The sequence below is a fragment of the Tauraco erythrolophus genome, chromosome 3 (genome assembly GCF_009769465.1).
Source record: "Tauraco erythrolophus isolate bTauEry1 chromosome 3, bTauEry1.pri, whole genome shotgun sequence".
Classification (NCBI taxonomy): Eukaryota; Metazoa; Chordata; class Aves; order Musophagiformes; family Musophagidae; genus Tauraco; species Tauraco erythrolophus.
Window position 1 is genome coordinate 37,102,223 of NC_141467.1, and position 21,915 is coordinate 37,124,137.

Genomic DNA, 21,915 nt, shown 5'->3' on the forward strand with positions numbered 1-21,915 from the left:
AGATGTGGTTCATCTTGTCCTGCAGAAAACGGTACAGCCAAACCATCACAGTGGCACAGTGCGAGTGACTGAGTCCAGCAGCCCCTCTTTGAATTCAGTGACATCTGCTTAGGAAGAGGTTTCAAATACTTTTTCCTCTTAGTTTGTTTAGGTTTTTTTTTTTTGTCAGATGACGAAGATCTCAGCCACACGCTCAGCTTTCTCTTGGTGCTGGCGATTTCACTGCCTATTTCAGGCTCTAGCATGATAACGTCACTTCTGCATGGTTCCAGGAGAGCTGAAGTAAACACTCCCATGCAGTGCTCTGAAAGCCCACATACAGTGGCTCATGCTCATTCTGCCAACAGAGCTGTTTCATCCCAGACACTATATTGTCTGCATAAATAAACTGTAACAGGAATTCATACACCAGCCATTCGTCAGAGATTTTATTTCTATTTTTGCAGCTTGCAGTAATTATTTCCTCATAGGGAAGCTGATTCCGCTTATATGGACTTTTCTTAAGATGGAGCATCTTTTCTGTACTTTTCTTATGCTTGTTATAAAGAAAGATTATTCATCTCTAAATTTATAGCACCTAGACATATTCCCACTTACAGCACCCAGACAGACAGTTATTCACTTATCTCTTCTCAACACTGATTTAAAAAAAAAACACTAATATTTTCTTTTTGAAAACGACCAGAGTCTGTCTTTTCCATCATACTTAGCAACGTCTTTTTGATCTTACGACATTGCAAATTCATGTTTTCCTTGTCAAAATTCAGGTGCCTATTTGGACTTGCTTGCTCTCTTGTGTAAATGCTACTATTGCCATGTTTGTGACCACAGTCTAATAAACTCCCATGAAATAAAACAGGAATTTAATTAGTCAAATTAATAGATATGAAGCTTATAACATGAAGATATAGAAATGCTTATGTCTTTAATTAATAGAATCTCATAAATCTCACGTGATAAAACTTTTTTCTGGGCTTTGCTTTCAAACTTCATGAGATTGATCAGTGCTGATAATTTCTTGAAGCTAAATTGTCATCCATTGACGAGCTGATGCTGCAGATCTTTCAGGTTTTTCCTGTGTGTGGAAAATGAAAACTTTGAGTTGAAGAAGGTACATGCCGAGGTCTCATTTTCTGTGCATTACGACCTTCTAGCTCACTGTTCTGGTGGAAGGTGTAAAAGATTGCTGGTAATACACATGGAAGTGAAAAGGCTCACTACAGTAGGAGAAAGTAAGTGAAGGCAAGTTCTCGTTGCATTAGGTCTGACCAGGTGTCAATCTGTCCTCTGATTTGTCTGCTTTGCACAGAGGAGCTCAACATGTAATACTCACAACCATGCTTGTGTCTATCATCAGAGAAAAAGTCGGGATGCTCAGCTCTGCTGTCCCATGTTTGTAACTGTCATCAGAGAAAAAGCTGTGGTTGTGGTCCTCAGTTCTGCTGTCCATGGATGCCACTGAGCCTCCTTTGGACTCCTGACATGTGACCAGCCCAGAGTTAGTTTCAGATTGCTCCAAGCTATGGCATGAACCTTTCTGTCAGACTACTGGCTTGGAGTTTGGCAATGCAAAGGTAGGAACAGGGACATCACTGAGGAGGGACAATGACCTCAGTGAGAAGGAACAGCAATCTCCCTGAGGATGGACAGTCCAAACAAAGTAGGGCAGCTTGGTGACCATGGCAGGGTCTGTCAACAGTCCAGTAATCACTGGGCAGAAGCAGGGTAACAGCTCAGGTCTAATGTTAGTCTAGAACCGGTCAGCAGGTCAGGGTCAGGAAGGGCAGCTAAGGACAGGCTACCCAAGGACATAGCTTGGGCTGCAGCAAAGATCTGTGGGTACATGGAGCCCCCCAACCATGTCAGGAGGGCCAGTGGATACCAGTCAGGGCCAGTAAGGGCTGCTGGTGTGCCCAAGGCTCCGGCAGCTGTGTGCGGTGCTCAGGCGGGGACACGAGCTTGAGTCCTTGACTGCAAAAGAGCAGCTTGTGAGGCTGAAAAAGGAAAGTAGATCTCTAGTTTGTGATCTCAGATACTGTTGACTGACATTCAGTTTTTCAGTAATTTGATCTTGAGTCCTTGATATTAAGCCGATGAGTGAGCGAGGGGAAAACAAAGCTTTCTCAAATCAGACACCCTTGCCTTGCTCAGCTCTACCAGGCCACTGGTAGTGATCTGACCAGAAGGTTCTGCCTTCTGGTCAGCAAAACCTTCTCTCCCAGGAGCCTGGTGCTGCCTTCACAGGCTAGTGCTGTCATCCATGTCTTTGTCAGACCCCTGGCTACCAGAACCATCTTGCTATCTGAGCCTTGACTTTCATCTTCTTCCTGCAATGACCAATCTATTGAAATGCATTTGGAAATTGAGGTGGAGGGACAGAAAAAGGAGAAAAAAAAAAGATGAAATGAGAAATATAAAATGGGGAGGAAAGAAAATGATCAAGGAAACTAGGATCTCAGTTTCCTTCTGCTAGACACTAACGAAAAGCTTTTAAAGTGTTAGACCACATATTTTCAGATGTGCCTGGGATCACTGTCTGCTGAAGCTGCTGATCACCTACTTTTTAGCTGTGAGGTTGACTCTTACATTGAATGCCTGCTCTGCCAAATTCAATCGTCAAGGCAAAATACTTCACCTGCTGTAGTTAAATCTCATGATTTTTTAAGCCTGTCTCCTGATTTTTGGAGCCTGACTCATGGTTTCTGTGGAAAACTTCGGCTTGGCAAATGCTGAAAGCAGTGGGAGTATTTGCAGCTTGAAGGCACTGTTCAGCGAGAGGAAGGGTGGAGGAATCTGCCCCTCAGCAATTAGTAGAATCGCTTTCTACGAAAGGACGTGTCATTTGGTAGGTTATTTTAGCATGCTGTACAGATGCAGATTATTTTTTAGAATTTTTAATTGGTGATACCATAGCAACTTTATACAATGAAAAACAGTCCAGGCCAGATTGTGCCTGACAACTACCCGCCTGTTTGGGGGTGGCATAAGGCTGTACCGACCCAGGAGGACTTTGAGAGGCTCTCAATGCTCTGAGTCTTGGTGTGGAAGACTGTCAGATAGGGGAGATGGGTTCCTCACCCCACAGTTAGAGGGGACAGGTCCACTGCCTAGTCTCCCTACAGGCCTTCCTGCGTAGCTTTGAGGTTGGTCAAGATGTTGCATCTAAAACCCTGAGATGCCAGAAGACAGTTTAATTTCCATGGTTCTGAGAGATTTTTACCCTCTGTGAATCAGAGATGGGAAAGTGTCTGAAGAAGAAGTGCAGGAAAGAAATACATGTAACAGATTGCTTTGTTTCTAGGCCTACTAATGCTGCCACACTCAATGTTTTCTTTCAGTGATCAGTGAGAAGTAGACTTTTCCTCTGTGCATCCGTCTTAAACATTGTCTGCCCTTTTGGGGATAAAATTCTAGATGGGATATGTTCAGTGCTGTCCCCCGCTTCACTTGGTATCAGTCTGACAGTGAGGGGCAGAGGAGAGTGTCACATCACTATTGTGACATGGATCCTTTGGTGTTCTTTCCTTAGCCAGAGGACTGTTTTCATACCTGAACATCACCTCAAGTGCAGGCAGAACTCAAGCAAGATAAAGAGGCCATATTCAACTCCGTGTAGAATTGTGCTTTCATGCATGCAATCTTCTCCTTTCTGTCATTTCTAAGACATGTATAGGTAGGTGTGTGTGTATGTATATGACTGTGAGACATTTAGAAATGAAAATGGACTGTGCTTGACTGGGTGAGTAGGCTAGGGACCAGCATGAAAAGGCTAAATGTATGAAGTGGACAGACCGGATGTAAGTGTGAGGCAGTATGTGGAAGTGAAGAACCTTGGTAAAAAGATGGAGAATAAATGAATCATGAAAGCATTGTGGTTCCCAGTCCACCTAAGGAAGATGGAGAGCAGACAATGACTTTCACTGAGAAACAGTGATGGGAAAAATTACACTTGGGGAGGCAGGGGGCTTTCAGAGGGAAGCAAGATGTGATCCTTATGCTGTGATAGGTAATTAGGATAAGAGAGGATCAAATAAGTGCCGTGTACGTAGTGTTTATTGTGGACACATATTAGAGCAAAGACTGTCTCTTAGTGAATTTAAAGTCTACCTGGAGACAAAATTCGACACAGGATTAAATTGCACTAAACCTGTGGAGAACGGTTACTCCTGGGAAGGAAGATAGTAATGAGAGAGAGATATATTTTACAAACTGCGGAAGCTTGAATGGAAAGAACCTAGACAGACCAGATAGTGGAGATATGAGGAAAGTACTTGACAAACACAGATTTCTTCCTTTTCATATGGAAGAAAAAGGAGAGGCATGGAAAGAAGGTCACTTACTTACTTTGATAATATCAGACTTCCTTCTGCAAGACCTCCGGCAACTCTGTGTTGTACACAAACAGGTGTATGAGAAAGGAGCTTAAAATAAGATCAAGTCCAACACTTGGTAGCTGTCTGCTTCATTCCCAATGTAGATTCATAAAAGACCTAGCACAGAAGATCACTGTGCTAAATACTCATGCTCAAACATTTTCCCACCCTTGTGGGTAGCCCTGTGTCCCTGGCCATTCCCTAGAGATGTGCACAAATTGGCTTCAAAAATACAGCAGAATAGGAATGTTGCTGAGTATCCCTTTATTCAAACCACTTCCCATGGGATTTTCAATGGAAGAAAGCAATCTGACTGTGGGAAATTAAACATTCTTGAAGATATGAGCAGAATTTATCATGAGCTAATGCTATCGGAGTTGAAAAACACCTGAAAACATCCCCAGGAGACTTTTAATAACAAATTTTTAGTGGATTTTTTCTTTGAAGGTGGAAGAATATATTGTGTCTGAATGTAAGTATGTTATTATTCATCTATAAGAATTTTGCATTAATTATAAATTTAAAGAAATCTACCAAAGAATAATTGGATATATTTTTGTTAGTTTCTGCTGCCTGGGAAAATGAAGTTCTGCATTTTGAATAATGGTCTATGAATCATGGAAGTGTTTCTTTTTTAATTAGGAAGATATTAAATACTGATCCTCATTCTGCCAGTGTGGTCTATGAGTACATCACTGCTGGAATGCTACATTTTAAAAGTATGGTGGTGGTCACCTATTTTTCAGAAGACATTCATAATCATGCTGAATTTTTCTCTCAACCTTAAATAGCTTATAATGAGAAGCTAAATAGGAAATAAACACCATGAAGCCAAAGCTTATGTATTTACTTCTGTATAATGCTGTGCTCTCCAAATCCTTTCTCTGCTTTATTAAACCATTGATAACTGTTCCCCTTTCCAAGTAATCTTAGTTTGGTTGAAATCTTTATATCAGTTGATGATAAAAGATAATCAGAATGTTACCGTTTTTTCAAGAACAGTATCACTTCATCTTTTATAAATACTAATTAAACAACTCAGGCTTACGTCAGTGCCAAGATTCATGTCAGCAGTTAGTGCAACTTGTTATTGTAAGATTCGTTCTGACACATTCCTTCCAGCACAGCAAGCAGTGGGATCCTGTGCAGCACTGGGAAGAAGTCATCTCTCTAGAGACTGCCGGTAGGTATCCAATAGGAAGGAAGGCTGCTTTCTTTAACAAGATTAAAAACTCTCTGCTGACATACTCCCTAACTGAATCATCTCGAACTGTAAGTCTCACCACGCAGAAGGAACGAACATATCACTCATCACCCAGTCTTCTCCCGTTACGACACTGTTAGGCCATTTGTATTAGAACATCTATCCATCGCGCCTGATGCGTGGCTGTGGGGCTGGCTTAAGGAGCCTTCTCTAGTCTGGTCAGGGATCAGTCACAACTGTAATGATTGGCAATGATTTCTTGACTACAAGAACATCGAATGAAGTTTGGTCCTTTGAGCGATTACTGGCAGTGAAAGAGATGTAAGGGAGAGAAATGACCTTATTCTGTTCTGCTGGCATGTACGCTGCTGATTCAGGGGCATTCACTGGGCTCTGCTTAAAGGGGTGCCAGTAGTGGTGTCAGTGTCGAAATATCTAAACGTTAGCATTTGGGTTAGCTGAGATATCATTACTTCAGTGCCCGATAGAAAACTAAGTAGAAAAGATGAGCTGAAAAGCTAAAAATACACTTTAAAATAAGTGCACATAGTTTCAGCAAATACAACGAGAATTTGGGAAGTAATGCCGCCTCATGCACCTTGCAGAACTCATTGCATAGTCTTTGTCTGATACGGAAATGTTATGCCAACCTGCAAACACTGGTGTCTTCAGAGCTGCGTAAAATGTTGAATCTCTTTAGTAGAGCTCATCCTCAGAAGAACTGCTTTAGTTGTTCAGATTTGCAGGGGTTCTGTTACAATGCCTTTTGGGTATCATTCCATTTTACTCTGAATGCTTGTGAAGTTGTAGAGTATGGTGACAGGGAGATCCGGATAGACAGTGTGCCAACGCAATGCAGAGACTGCTTGCCCAGCAGTGCACTGTGAACCAGTGTTCGCTTGTGTTTTACAACATGTGAAGGCCCAGGTTTTTCAGAACGGTGCAAGCATTTGTGAGTCCAGTTGGCAGATGCAGTGGCCATGAGTGTGTGTGCAACTGTAATAAAATGTAAGGGATGGAATACATACCTAGTGGCCTGTGTGCCTAAAGTTATTCATTGAGTAGTGAACTCACTCAAAATTGGATTTTAATCGTATTGCAGTTCTGAAAACTAGTCTGGCCTGAAAACTGGGATCCTCATGAGAACTGAGGCATACACTAGCATTGCTGTTTATGCTACCTATTTTTCTCTCTTTTTAATTTAATTTTTCCTAATGAGGTATCACATTTATTTTAAAAAAGGCATTGCATACCCACAATCAGAAAGTTACTAAATAAGTAAACTTTCCTTATCCTCCTGTTCGCTGCACTGACTTGAAATGAGTATGTGAAGCTTTGCTCTCTGTTTCAGTAGCTAATGCCGAGTTTGGACCTCAGCGTTCATCTGAAGAAAATCATTATGACACAAAGTGGTCTGGCTGATCCAGGAGTTGCTTCAGATTATACCATGCCAGAAAGTGCATTTAGACCCTGTAATCTGTAATCAAGTGGTACTTGGAATCAAGTGTATCATTCAGATACTGCCTTTGGTCGTGTGTCCAAACACATGCTGGAAAACAAGCAGTTAAGTTCAAATGCCAAGATACGTGTCTTCCTGGTGATGTATGTGTGGTGCTCTTCTGAGGATGCTAGTGCGTGGAAAAGAGGTATAAACAAGAGAGATGACAGAACAATTTTTAATTTCTGTCTTCATCATATACTGAACATCAAGTGGGAGACCAAAGCATCTTTACAGAAAGCAAAGCTGTGAAGTGTGATGGTAGTTTTTGGCTTTGTCGCATGTGCTGCATAAATGACAGATTAGTCCAAGCAGTATCTTATTTGAAGAACCTAAGTCTGCACAACTGCTAGTAGTCTGAGGAAGATTTGAGCTCATAGATAGGTGAAAGCCTTGGTGTCGTGGTTTTAGGCTGATCCAGCAACTAAAACTCACACAGTCTCTCCTTCTCCAATAAAGTAGAGAGGAGAGGGAAAAAAAAAACCAAAAGGACTGAGGGTTGAGGCAAGAACAGAGGGAGCACCCACCAACCATGGTCCTGGGCAAAACAGGCAGCGCTTTTCTCAAAGCAAAACAGTTTATTAATGATTACTTAGAAGGACAAAGGGAAATAAAAACCGATTACTTGAGAGGACAGAAAGAAACAAAACCAGATCTTAAAACCGACACCTTCTCCCCCCCCACCTTCCTTTTCCTCCCGGCTCTACCTCCTCCCCCCAGCAGCACAGGGGGCAGGGACTGGGGGAGTGCAGGTCAGTTCATTCCGTGCTGTTACTGCTGCTTCTTTCTTAAAGGAGAAGGAGTCCTTACACCCTTTTCCCCTGCTCCAATGGATCCCCTACCCACGAGGAAAAAATCCACAAACTTCTCCAACGTGAGTCCAGCCCACTGGAAACAATCCTTCCCCACAGATTGCTCCGGTGTGGGCTATACCACAGTCTCGGGTACTTAGGGAGCTGCAGCCACTCGCTCCGGCGTGGGTCGTCACGAAGACTCCAGATGCCTTTCTGCCTTGCCGTGCCCCCAACACGACCATCCTCAGGCTCAGGCATCTTCTCCCCACGGGCTGCGAGTGGGTCGCTGCTCCACCGAGGCCGTCCTGGTTGCAGGGGGGCAGCCTGCTATCTCACCATCAGCCGCAGGGGAACCTCGGCTCCAGCACACCTCCTCCCGCTCCATCCTCACTGACCTGCTGTCGATGCAGCTGTTTCTCTCAGATCTCAGTCCTCTCCAGGTGAACTCAGCCCAGTGGGCACCCTGGGAGTGGGGTGCCCCCGAGTTCCCCAGCTGGCTCCGCCGCCGCCATCCTCCGTGGGCAGCGCCGGCCCGACGCAGGCAGCCGCCCGGCCGGGAGCCAGGGAGCGGGGGCAGTGCCCTCCTCCCTTCTCTGGTCGATCCTGGGCGAAGCACCTTTTCCGGTCCCTTTGTCCCGACTTAAATAGGGCAATTCGCAGAGGCGCCCTATTGGCTCAACCCCGAGGGGGATGGCAGTCTGATCCGGTGGCCAGAACTAAGCCTAACCCGGATCCAAAACCGGGGAGGTCGCAGGGAGCAAAATCCCTCTCCTGCCACCAGAACCACCCCCCCCTCCACATCAAACCATGACATTCCACCCCTCGCCTCTGCGAATTCCATATTTAGGCACAACCTTAGTTACAGAAAGAGAACACAGAGTTACAGAAAAAGAACACAGTATCAACAACTACATCGAAGAAGAAGAACAACACACATTTTACAAACAATCCACCCCTTGTCCCTTCACCAGTCACAACAATCAAAGTTTCCCAAGGTCCTTCTGTTTTTCAGCACTGTGAAGTCCATGTTTTGCCCGTTACCTCTCCCAGTCACTATTCTTATCTCAAATTCCTCGAGCCCCACGTTGGGCGCCAAAAGGACTGTCGTGGTTTTAGGCTGATCCAGCAACTAAAACTCACACAGTCTCTCCTTCTCCAATAAAGTAGAGAGGAGAGGGAAAAAAAAAACCAAAAGGACTGAGGGTTGAGGCAAGAACAGAGGGAGCACCCACCAACCATGGTCCTGGGCAAAACAGGCAGCGCTTTTCTCAAAGCAAAACAGTTTATTAATGATTACTTAGAAGGACAAAGGGAAATAAAAACCGATTACTTGAGAGGACAGAAAGAAACAAAACCAGATCTTAAAACCGACACCTTCTCCCCCCCCACCTTCCTTTTCCTCCCGGCTCTACCTCCTCCCCCCAGCAGCACAGGGGGCAGGGACTGGGGGAGTGCAGGTCAGTTCATTCCGTGCTGTTACTGCTGCTTCTTTCTTAAAGGAGAAGGAGTCCTTACACCCTTTTCCCCTGCTCCAATGGATCCCCTACCCACGAGGAAAAAATCCACAAACTTCTCCAACGTGAGTCCAGCCCACTGGAAACAATCCTTCCCCACAGATTGCTCCGGTGTGGGCTATACCACAGTCTCGGGTACTTAGGGAGCTGCAGCCACTCGCTCCGGCGTGGGTCGTCACGAAGACTCCAGATGCCTTTCTGCCTTGCCGTGCCCCCAACACGACCATCCTCAGGCTCAGGCATCTTCTCCCCACGGGCTGCGAGTGGGTCGCTGCTCCACCGAGGCCGTCCTGGTTGCAGGGGGGCAGCCTGCTATCTCACCATCAGCCGCAGGGGAACCTCGGCTCCAGCACACCTCCTCCCGCTCCATCCTCACTGACCTGCTGTCGATGCAGCTGTTTCTCTCAGATCTCAGTCCTCTCCAGGTGAACTCAGCCCAGTGGGCACCCTGGGAGTGGGGTGCCCCCGAGTTCCCCAGCTGGCTCCGCCGCCGCCATCCTCCGTGGGCAGCGCCGGCCCGACGCAGGCAGCCGCCCGGCCGGGAGCCAGGGAGCGGGGGCAGTGCCCTCCTCCCTTCTCTGGTCGATCCTGGGCGAAGCACCTTTTCCGGTCCCTTTGTCCCGACTTAAATAGGGCAATTCGCAGAGGCGCCCTATTGGCTCAACCCCGAGGGGGATGGCAGTCTGATCCGGTGGCCAGAACTAAGCCTAACCCGGATCCAAAACCGGGGAGGTCGCAGGGAGCAAAATCCCTCTCCTGCCACCAGAACCACCCCCCCCTCCACATCAAACCATGACACTTGGTTTTCTAAACAGCCCAGACTGCAAGGTGCTTCTTGGCAACAGCTCATGAAGTAAGCAGAGATACAGTGGTCCTGGCTGAGTGCATCAATCATCATCTTTGCCATTATCCATCTGAAATGGAGGGCTGTGTGGTATTCTTTGCCTGTTTTAAATCTGTAAATGTAGAAGAAAGCTATATCACAAACAAGTCCTGTTTTTTTTTTCTTTTTTTTTTTTTTCTGAAAAATGCTGAATTCCTACTCTAAAGAGAACTTTCCATTATTAAATAGAGTAGAAGAGTAGAAATGCACTTCTTTCTGAACTTCAGGAGGACCACAGCTATACAATATGACTTTTTTTAGGAAAGGTCTTAAATATTATCATGAAGGGCACCTGAATAATATTTTTTTAAGGTAGAGAGAAATAATTTTAGTCTATACCCATTTGATAGTAAGACTCAAGTCAAGAACTCATACTGCATTTACACATACAGTGCTGCAACTGGAGACAAAGGCAATTGGGGACACTTTTAAACACTAAGAATTCATCAGAGATTTAAAATTTATTTGTTTCTTTGATTTATTTACTCTGAGGTGGGCATATGGTAGATTAGACAGCACATCTTTACGTGCAGAATAATATCTCAGGGATATGGGAGGGAGGGTGGTAAGGAATGTTCTTATTTCAAAGGAAAAGGGCATTAAAAAGAGAAATTAGTCTCATTAATATATAGGAAAGAGGTGGGAAAATTAATGATGACTCAGAAATTGCTGAGATGAAGTTTGAATTTTCTTCCTTCAGGCATTTTTGAGTTGTGAATGTATAAACATTTTGTGTAGAACATATGGAAGAAATGAAGCTTTTATTTGCACTTACATAACTCAAAAACTGTTGAGTTTATAGGAAAGGAAAGCAAAAGGGAAAAAAGAAAAAGGAGAAAGGAAAAAGGAAAGGAAAAAAGCGAATTTGACTGAGACCAAGCATGAAACATTTACATTCAAAAGAAATACATCTTTTTTGTTTTGTTTTGGTAGACTGTTTTAGAAGGAGTTGTGGGTAACCGAGAAGGGGAATCTGAATGTGAAGCAGAACACCACCTTCACAGATAACCAACTACACACAGATAGAAGATATTTGGTGCATGTGAGTTCCTTAATTTAAACTTAAGAAGTATGATTTACTCTGTCCTTGTGCTTCAATTAACTGCAATTTCAAATGCATAATGTACGTATACTATAATGCCGGGGTGGTAATGCCAGAGTGCTTTTTAAAGTGTATACCACTGTTTAGTCCGTTCACTATATTGGTATATGACAGGTATTCAGGCTGTTGAGTGTTATTGAAAGCTGACAAAATATCTGGACTTCCACCAGAAAGAAATAATTAATTCTTTCCCCAGAGCAGAGACTGTTGTTAACCATTCCAGAACAGTAACTGTTAAAGCGTTCAGTCTCAGAGATACTCTAATGAAGACAGAAAGTTTATATAGGCTTGGCTAGTCCCCATGGTAACAGCCTTTCTACTGGGTTACCATAGGAATCGTCAAAGCTTTTGTAAGCCTCCCTTAATAGAGCATATACGCTTTCCAGGCAGACTGGAATATCTGCTAGAGGATACACCTCCTGTTGTTAAATATAAATATAAACAGATTTTGTTTTGGAGTGGTACTCATCTCTGTTTAACTAGCTATGCTACTCTTTACGTTAGAGTTATATTAAACATTGGAGTCACCTGTGATATAGGAAAACGTGTGAGAGCTGAATGGTTTTACGAACAAGACAATCTGTATACGTTTGTACCTAACCTGTGGGGAACTGCAAGCAGAAATATTAGCCCAAACATTGCGGTACATTGCCCTTTCACCTTTCCGTGGACCTTGCAGAGCTTTAGTCAGTCTGAAGCTTTGCTGGATAAAAGTTATGTAACAGGAAACAAACAAGCAAGAAATGGAGCCAAAGGAAACAGAAACCCCAGCTGAAAGAAACAAGCAGAGAGCAAGCCAGTGAGTGACTTCAGCTCTGTAAGTCTTTCAAGACTGTTGTTGTTTTGAACTCCTGAATAATCTTCCTTGAAACTATTACCTGGGCACAGTAGTAGTAGTAGTAGTTTCTTGGATAACTAGTCAGGAATTGCAGTTTCACATCCTTGATCCTGAGGCTTTTTAAGAGGAGGGAAGTACAGTGGAGAACTGCAAGTTGTGAAGGAACCATGCACCTACTTGTTGGTCTTGTCACCACGGGCTTCATTTTATTCAAAAGACCTTGACAAATGAAAAATTTCAATATAATTTTGTTTCTGTTTAAGCTCCCAGGATTAACACAGTGTTCTCCATACAGAGGAATGACAATAATAAGACAACTCGTTAAGGAAATCTAGCCAACATCTTCAGGGCTTGTTATTTTTCCAAACAAATGCTAGCTACAAGGCTTTCTACTGTAAAGCTGACAGCATCATAATGCTTTTATATTCTACTTTCCAGTTGGCTAAATTTCACTATACAGTTTGGGCTTATAAATCAGTGGAGCTGAATTGAAGGAAATGGTCTTACAGGATGACACTAGCAGAGAATTTGGCCCTTGTGTTCCAGTTACCAAGCTACTAGCTTCTACACATGTCAAGATCTCTATGAAAAGCAGTGGGAGTACTCACATGCTTTTGGTTATGTGTTTCCTTGTCTTACCAGAGAAAGGATTCTGACTGGAGAAAACAAAGGTTTTAGAGTTACCTGAAAATGCATCTGTTTTACAATGGATAACTGGAACCGCAGATGTGAAAATGGCTATGTATTGTGGTAAGTTTACACAGAGGGCATGACAAGACATGCATCATACATTACTCCTTTCCAGAGCTGGTAAAGAGGAAATATATTTTTCCAGGAAAATATTTGAATGAAGCCAGAAATGTCATTGATTTAACTATTAACAGAGGTGCCACTATTGAGGACATTTTTGGACACTTTAGTCCAAAGATGATCTCTCTAGTTATCCGAAAGCAGGCAGTGAAAATCTGAGGATAGCGGTCATCCAGAAGCGATCTGTGATATAGAGATCTATTTACAGGGAAAGTGGATGAGAAAAAAGAGAGGATTTGTAGAAGAATTAATACGGCATTCTTCTGTGCATTGATAAGTTAAAGGCTGCTTTAACTGTCCTCTGCCAGTTATGAGTTCCTCTTACACAGAAGTTGATCTCATATTTTTAGTTCCATTGTAGGAGCTGACAGAAGTCATGATACCTGGAACAGCAAAAGAGATAGGATTATGCAGGGTATGACAGTATGAGTGCTCTCCAGTGTGCTCTCCCACTAAAAATGTAGAATGCTTACTATTTTTGGAGGTCTGACTTCCCTAGCCATGCATTATCTTGGCAGAGTAGATAGTTACAGGACTACCTGAAATGAAGGTCTAAAAATAAAGCCGTGACTAATTCATTGTATGGTTCAACTAGTTATGTGTCCACCAAATGGAACAATGCAGCTTTAATTTCAGGTGTTTTGTTCTTTGACCATGAGAACAAAGAGGATGATGTGGCCCAGATAACATTCCTTAGCTCACTATTATTATACAGCCTCTAAAAAGCCTTGTAAAAATGGCTCTACCTGTAGGCTTTCTGTAAGAGCGCACTCAGTATGTAAACTGCCTGTATGTATTTGCCCGCTCTTAGCCACCGAAAAGTCCTTACTGGCTTCACGTTGCAAGAACTGTCACTTAAGCTTTTTGAAGGTGAGAAATCCACCTGGTTTGTGACTCATGTTTCGTATTCTTGTGCAAAACATGGCACAAGAACAATTTGCCTGGCCTGCAGGGCATGCACCACATCTGCTCCATTACTGAAGGTGCTAAAATGGTTTGGGGTAGGATGAACATATTTGGTGATTTTATGACAACAGGAGCTCATTCTGACAGATGCACTGTCATTCTCAGTGGGCAAGAAATTGGGTATAACGTTTCTGTTCTGGTGTCTGCCTCTGTCTGCCCTTGGTCGCACTTGTATCCCCACTCCTTTGTTTCCTACCAGTCTTGTGTTTCCTGTTTTGTCCTGCAGAGGCAGGGGTCTGGATCAGACATTACAAAAGGTTGGAACATGCTTTCCTTTCCTCGCAAATATAAGTATACATATGCAGCATATTGCATCATCTTCGTCTTTCCCATCTGGAGGCCCACTTCTTCCTCTGATCGTTCTCAGGCACATGTAAACACTCTTACTTACATAGATGTGTTTGCTGTAAAACCAGACCAGTGGGGCCACCTATCCTAGGCACCAGAAGCAAAGCGAAGACAAGTGTACTAGAGTCTTTTTGGCTCCTGTTGCTGCCTGTTCTGCTTCAGCATGGAGCATGGAGTGCTGTCATGGCTGGATACAGGCTGTCTAGGAAGCCCGTCAGGAAGAAGTAGGTGATGCCTTCTTCAGACAACAGGAAGAAGCCTCATGTTCACAGGCCCTGGTGCTCACAGGGGAACTTCAACCACCACAATATCTGCTGGAGGGACAACAATGAAGGGCACAAATGATCCAGGAGGTTTCTGAAATGCATTCATGACAGCTTTCTATCACAGATGACTGAGGAGATGGCAAGGGGAGACACTCCACTATATCTCATACAAAAAGGAAAGAACTCTTTGAGGATGTAAAGCTCAGGGGCAGCTTCTTCTCAGTGGTTCTCAGTGAAAGGACAAGACGCAGTGGGCACAAACTGTAATATGAGAAACACTATTTAAACACAAGAAAACTTTTGGATTTTTTTCCTGTGAGTGTGGTCAAACACTGGAACAGGTTGCTGAGGAAGGTTGTAGAGTCTCCATCTTTGGAGATATACAAAGCCTGACCGGACACAACTGTGAGCAATCTGCTGTAATTGACTCTGCTTTGAGCAGGAGGGGTACATTAGATGATCTGAAGAGGTCCCTTCCAGCCTGAACTGTTCTGTGACTCTAATTTTCTAACGGAAGAGAGGCAGTAGAAAGACTCAGATGAGGATAAAGGAGAAAAGGAAAAATGGGGATTGTATTGGATCCTGCGCCACAGTAGAAGGAAGCATATATTGATTTGAAAGTAAAAACAGAAAGGCAGCAAAATGGGAAAAAGCGAAAATGTCGTAGCCTGCAGCCCACACTTTCTAAGCAATGAGACATTAGCTAGCAGCTATTTTCCAAAGGGAAATGTTGCATGCCTGGGTTGTAAGGAGGTAATGAGCAGGTGCCAGCCCAGGGACAGTACTGTTTTGCTGTCTATGTCATGTGCTGTCCTCAGTAGATTATTCTTACCTGTTCATCACATGGTTCATAAAATGCCATATCAGCTGTATGGACTGGGAGGACTTGATGTTTCTTCCCTACTCTTCACGCCTCTCTCTTGCTTTGGAACCACTGTGAACTTACGGCCCTGTGCTGCCACCTCCTCTCCTCATCGTGACCCGACAGGATTGTCTAGCTGACCCCAGCATCTGCTGGATTGCAGTGGCACTAAGCAGCCACGTGTGGCACAGCACTAGGGGAGCTCACTCCCTTTGCTTCTGTGCCTGCTCACACCTCTTTGGACTAGTATCAGAGTGTATTTTTGCCGTCTTGAAGACTGTGTATTCTACTGATGTTGGATGGATGTGTCAGGCTTGAGCTGGTTTAATATTCATGGATACTTTTTAACTTGAGGGAAAATGTGTCTTAAACAAAGAAAAACAAAAACCAGCTGAACATGATTATATCCCTGTTTGGAAAAGCCTGGGCAACCATCCCTAGGGTAACGAGGAAAAGAGGTCACTGAAGAAATATTGCAATCTACAGAATGAATGGGAGGAGGGTTGAGGTATCCGAAGCATAGGAGTTGTTGACACGGAAAACTGAAGACTTTTGAAAAGAAAGAGAAATTGTGTCAAGGAATTTGTGTCTGCAGTGTCACAGGTACCTTTCTGGAAAAGCTAACGCACTGCCACAGGAAAGGGCTCAGGGGGACACCAGCAGCTGCAACTTGCGTGCCTAGGGGAAGTGATTAGCATTAGATGCAGTTAAAGAAACTACATAGTGTTTTTCTTGGTGGAAATGAAACGTTAATGCCAAGAATCAAGTAGAAAGGCAGAGAAGTAGCTTGTTTGTAGGTTTGAAGACTCAAAAGATTTAATACAGGGAGAACAAGGGGAAGACTCTAAGCATTGAGACGGCAGCACAGAACTGTGAGTTGAAGGGAAGAGAGGTTTAAGGCCTTTTTAGTTCATTCAGTTTTGTTTGTCTAAGCTATTCCAGCGGCTGAAGAGCCTGTAGAGCAGCCTTGAGTGCAAATAAGTCTTTTTTGATTTTTGTGGAAGTGTTCATGTGAATACACTCACTCATGCACTTGATTGGGATGCATGCTTGAAATCATCATTCCTTCATTCAGTTAATTCCTATTTCTTAAAGTATTAAGAAATTACATGTAGAAAATACCAAGACAGTAAAAAGGATGTATGTGGTATGTGAGAAAGGGCAGTTAAGCAGTAGGCCATGCTCTCGTGTAAAGAGGCAGAGTACTTTGGGTGCCAAAGGAGCTGTTGAGTGGAACTGTGCCAGCAGAGACAGTGGAGGATTTACCCTGTACATACAAAGATGATGATTCTTTCTGCCCCCAGTTAGCCTATTAACAGCTTTCAACATCACAGCAGACATGAGGAAGAAATAATGTCAAAAGATCCCAGAAATGTTGAGTTGAAAGCAAGGAAGTGAATGTTTATGAGAAACATTTATGAAAATATTAACTTTTGGCAATGTAGGCATCCCTTTCAAGCTGAATGGGAGGGGTGGGGTTTAAAATAATAAGGAATCCCTTAAAAATTCATGCCTAGATATAGCCTAATGGGAACAACAGAGTACTGAAAAATATTCCTGAGAGTATTAGTTGTTGTGGCTGTGTTTCACATATGTAGGGTAAAATGAAAAGATATTTAGTAAGAATGATAAAGAAAACTCCATCTGAAAACTGAACCCTCCCAAATTTGTCAGCAATTATTTATTTTATTATTAGCTGGTCAAATAATGAAGCCCTAGTGAAACATTTTTTTCTCTATGCTAGAAGTATTGACTGAGCAAGGAAAATTAAAATCAGAAATAATGACTTAAGGAAAAGAATCCTCAGTCCCTGTCTGTAGCCGGGACTATGTATGTATGGACTGTACATATTTATTGTGTATGATGGTTGGAAAATTTGTTTTCCAGAGGGTGAAAATATTACTAAATGTTGTAGAAGATTCTGACATGGTGATTTCCACCTCAGTCTTTTTCTTCCCCGTTCCAAGTTTATAAACATTGCTTTTCTTCATTTTTCTATCCTACTACTGATATGTAGCAGTGGAACTGGAGAGTGAAGGTTTGAGACACAATGTTGGACAAAACGCGCACTATAGGTTATTCATTGTAAAGACAATATGAACAAATTGAAACTATTTTAGCTCTCATACTTCAGAAAACAGAAAAAAAAGGCCATGCTCTTTTGAAGGACTTTGTAACTTTTCATATACATATGTATATAATTTTCCAGATGCATGCTTTTTTACCCTCAACAGAATTGCCACGTCTGACTCCATGAGCCTGAGGATAGGCAGCAAAAACCCCACTGTCGTGGTTTTTGGACTGAGGGTAGAGACAAGAACCGTGAGGGAGCACCCACCAACCATGGTCCCGGGCAAAACATGACTCAGGCTTTCTTCATAAAACAAAACAATTTATTAACAGTTACTTAACAAGAGACACAAGGGAACGAAACTGGTTACTTGAGAGGAGAAAGAGAAAACAAGGCCAGATCTTAAAACAACAACCTCCCCACCCCCTATTTCCTTTCGTTCCTGGCTCTACCTCCCCCCTCCTCGGCGGCGCAGGGGACAGGGAATGGGGGAGTGAAGGTCAGTTCATCCCATGCTGTTACTGCCACTCTTTTCTTAAAGGAGGAGGAGCCCTTACACCATTTTTCCCTTGCTTCGGTGGATCCCCTACTCATGAGGAAAAAAATCCCCAAACTTTTCCTGCCCACAGGATTGCAATCCTTCCCCATGGATTGCACCAGTTCGGGCTTTACCAGTCGCAGCCTCTTAGGGAGCTGCTGCCACTCGCGTCGGCGTGGGTCGTCCCACGGACTCCAGATGCCTCCATGACCTCGTCGTGCATTCCATGCCCATTATTAACAGTACCTCGTCGTGCATCCCCTGCTCCATGACCTCTCCTGGGCTCAGGCATCTCTTCCCCGACCTGGGTTTCTCCATGGGCCACGAGTGGGTCTCTGCTCCGCCGAGTACACCCTGGCTGCAGGGGGGCCGCCTTTCCCTTGCACCGATTTGCAAGGGAAAACTTCAGCTCCAGTGCACCTCCTTCTGCTCCATCTTGACTGACCTGGTCGTTGTGGTTGTTTTCTCTTAGATCTTAATCCCCTCTGGGGGAGCTCGGCCCAACGGGCACCCCACGAGCGGGGCGCTTCCCGAGTCCCCCATGCGGCTCCCCCGGCGCCATCTTCAGCATGTGGCTCCGGCGCGGGCGTGGGCCCGAGTGGCCGCCCGGCCGGGAGCTGGGAGCGAGGGCAGCACCCTCCTCCCCTCTCCTCGTTCCTGGGCCAAAAGACCGCACCTTTATCTCAACTTAAATAGGGCAATTCGCAGAGGCACCGATTTGGCTCAACCCCCCGAAGGGGATGGGACTCAGATCTGGTGGCACAGGGAGCAAATCCCCTCTCCTGCCACCAGAACAGGCTACACCTTGTAGCAATCACTTTGTGTTGTATCTTGTTACATGTTGTAAAAGACTTTCTGTAAATTCTTATTTTTCTAACGTATTTAAGTCAAGCTTTTAAGTTCAGTGTTTTAGAGTTCTTGTGCATTCACATATATCTAATTATCTTTATCTTGACACTTCATAACCTGTAGTATTCATGTTTTGTTTGACTTTGCTCTGCTGAACCTCATTCGTGCACACACTCCCCCATACCCTTGCTGCAAAGGAATCTGTCGAGATCCCCACCAGCTAGAAAGCATTTAAAGCTGCTACTTTTCAGGTGTAATAGATGGTTTCACTATATGCTGTAGTCCTTGAGCATTTGGAATGACTCGCCTAGAACTAAGTTAAAAGAATGGGAAATCAGAGATAACTTTGGTGTTTAAAATCAATTAATTCCAAGTTTTGTGAGTGAAAATTATGCTTATGCGCTTTGAGATGAAAATTATTACCTTCTACCTCCTGAGCAAAAATCAATAAAATTAATTTTAATTGGTGATTTTGCTACCATCTAGGCAGAAGAATGTGAGCAAATGGAGGAAAACCATCTAAAACTGAATTTTTCTAAACTAGACTGATACACCGATCACGCTGTCACCAACCATTGTTAAATATAAACATTCACTTCTTCAGTTTTCAGTCTACCAGCATTAAAGAAGCACACTAAAAAGCCATGTGCACTTCAGCATCTGGTAGCCTGTGTTTTTATGTTTCAGAATAATACTCCTGGCATGCAATCATAGTAAAGCTACATCTCATATAACTGGTAGACATTTTGTGTCTTTACTGGTCTTGGATATGCAACATTGCACCCAATCTTATTATTTAGCACTAAAATATTATGGGCTTAGTCTCCTTTATATTTTTGTTCTTTTCTAAAATCCTGATTGTGTAAAAGAACCTTGGAAGTGGCTGCAGATTTGACAGGGCCTTTCGTAGACATGGTAGTCTTGATGAGTTCATAAAGACTTATAGTGCCCAATATGTGAATGATGCAAAACAGAAGACAGTGATTCATTGACTGTTATTTCCTACATTTCCCTCTGCTCATGCAATGTGGCTGTGAAACATTGTCATATTGACAATAATTGTGTTTTGCTCTTATTTTGCAGTCATCTTCCACATGTGTAAATGGAGAAGCAGGTGCAAAATTCCTGTGTTTTCAAACTTCGGTCCGTTCTACATATGAAATTGTAAAATATAATAGGATCACAAAGGAAGTAGGAAAATGTGATGAAGGTAAGAGTAAACATGCAGACAAGAAAAAGTGTGTGCTTATGTCTTTTACAATATTACACATTACATATGCACGCACACTTTTTGTCAACAAGCCCAGTCCTTTTGAGGTGAAGAGGACTTTAGGCATGGATAGTTGTAGAAATAGAAATGACTAGAGCATCATGCCCTCAAATGCAGACTTGGCATAGCACCATGAAATAACTTCATGAATGCTGTTCGTAATAGCTTGTTGCAATTAGAGATTGGATTTAACTACGATGAATGACATGACCAGATGACAGCAGGGGAAAATGAAAGCTGTTTTGTCAATACTCTTGTTTTCTATCGTGCTACTTGTCATTATAAAGTCAATATTAAGTCAGAAGTTTCCACCTAATAAGAGACAAGATTGTATGCCTATTACCTGTGCACTCTCTGAATCCTGTATTTCAGATACAACGATGTGTTCATTGTATTCAGAATATTTATGTGTAGTGGTCACCACTGTATATTCAGTTCTTCCTGTCATATCTGTTGAGATCTGTGGATCTCTAGAGGCTCTTCTGCTTGAATAAACCGATGTACTTCATGCAAGATTATACATATCTGAGCCAAAACAACACATGTTTTTCTTTAGTTTCCTGTTTGGGTTCAGTCATGACTAAAGTTTTCTCCTTGTGCCAGTTACAGTTCACTATGTATAAATGGTGTATACTGTGTATATATATCTTCAGTCCTACAGCTTCTGTGGGACTTTCCTTTCTGACATGGTCGTATAAATATGGTCTAAAATTTACTAGTAACAAAGCATTTAAGACTTCAGACAAGCATGAAATGAATCTGATAACCAAGAACCTTTATCATTCAGTTTTCAACGGTGTGCTGTGTCTAGGGGTAAGGGCAGAGGTCTTTACAGCAAGTCATCCTAAAAAGGGAGGTGAAGAGAAAACCAGAAATTTTCTGGCTTTATAAATACCCTGATGAATTGGATAATAAAGCAGTACTTCCTCATCTATTTTTAAAACTTTATTAATCTAAAATGATTAAAATAAAAATAATATAATAAGTTTCAAAAGTAGAACACGTTTCAAATACGAATGTGAATACAAAAATCAATAGCAACAAATTGTGTAAATCATGGTAAAACATATGTGATGCTTTAACGTGGTTAACTGAAGCCTTGTGTGCATCAGCAAGCTTTCACAGTTGATTCATGTCACTGGTAGCACACTTTGAGACTGTTTTTGAATAATTTTAAAGATACTGGTTTAAAACCACCCCATTAACTCCATTATTTTTTTCCTCACAGGTTAGTTTTATTAGATGATGAATATTCAAAACCTTCCATGTAATCACAGAATAATATTAATTAACCTATTAAACGACTAGATGCTACTTTTAGGTATGGTCTGGAGCAAAAAAAATGAATAAAAATGTCTCAGGAGAAGCACAGGGAGAAACTATCCATCTGGGAACAGTTCCTCTGCTTTTCCTCCTTATTCTACCTTTGTGACAGGAATATAGTAATGTGATCCCACCTTAAAAAGGTCAGCCTTCTCAATAAACATCATGTCCGCTCAACAGGATGTGTGCATGCATGGTAGGTTGCCTGGGACAGCACAATAATTCCATACACTTGTCAGTGGAGGGGGCTCAGAAATTTTGAGCAGAATGTTTCTCAGTGAGAAAATGCCAATTAATTCAGTTGTAAATGTTCTGTAGGAATGTGTCAGGATTGACTATACTTTGTTTGTTTTACTTTCAATCAAAACAAAGCTTTTTGATAACTTTTTTTATAATCTTGTCATGA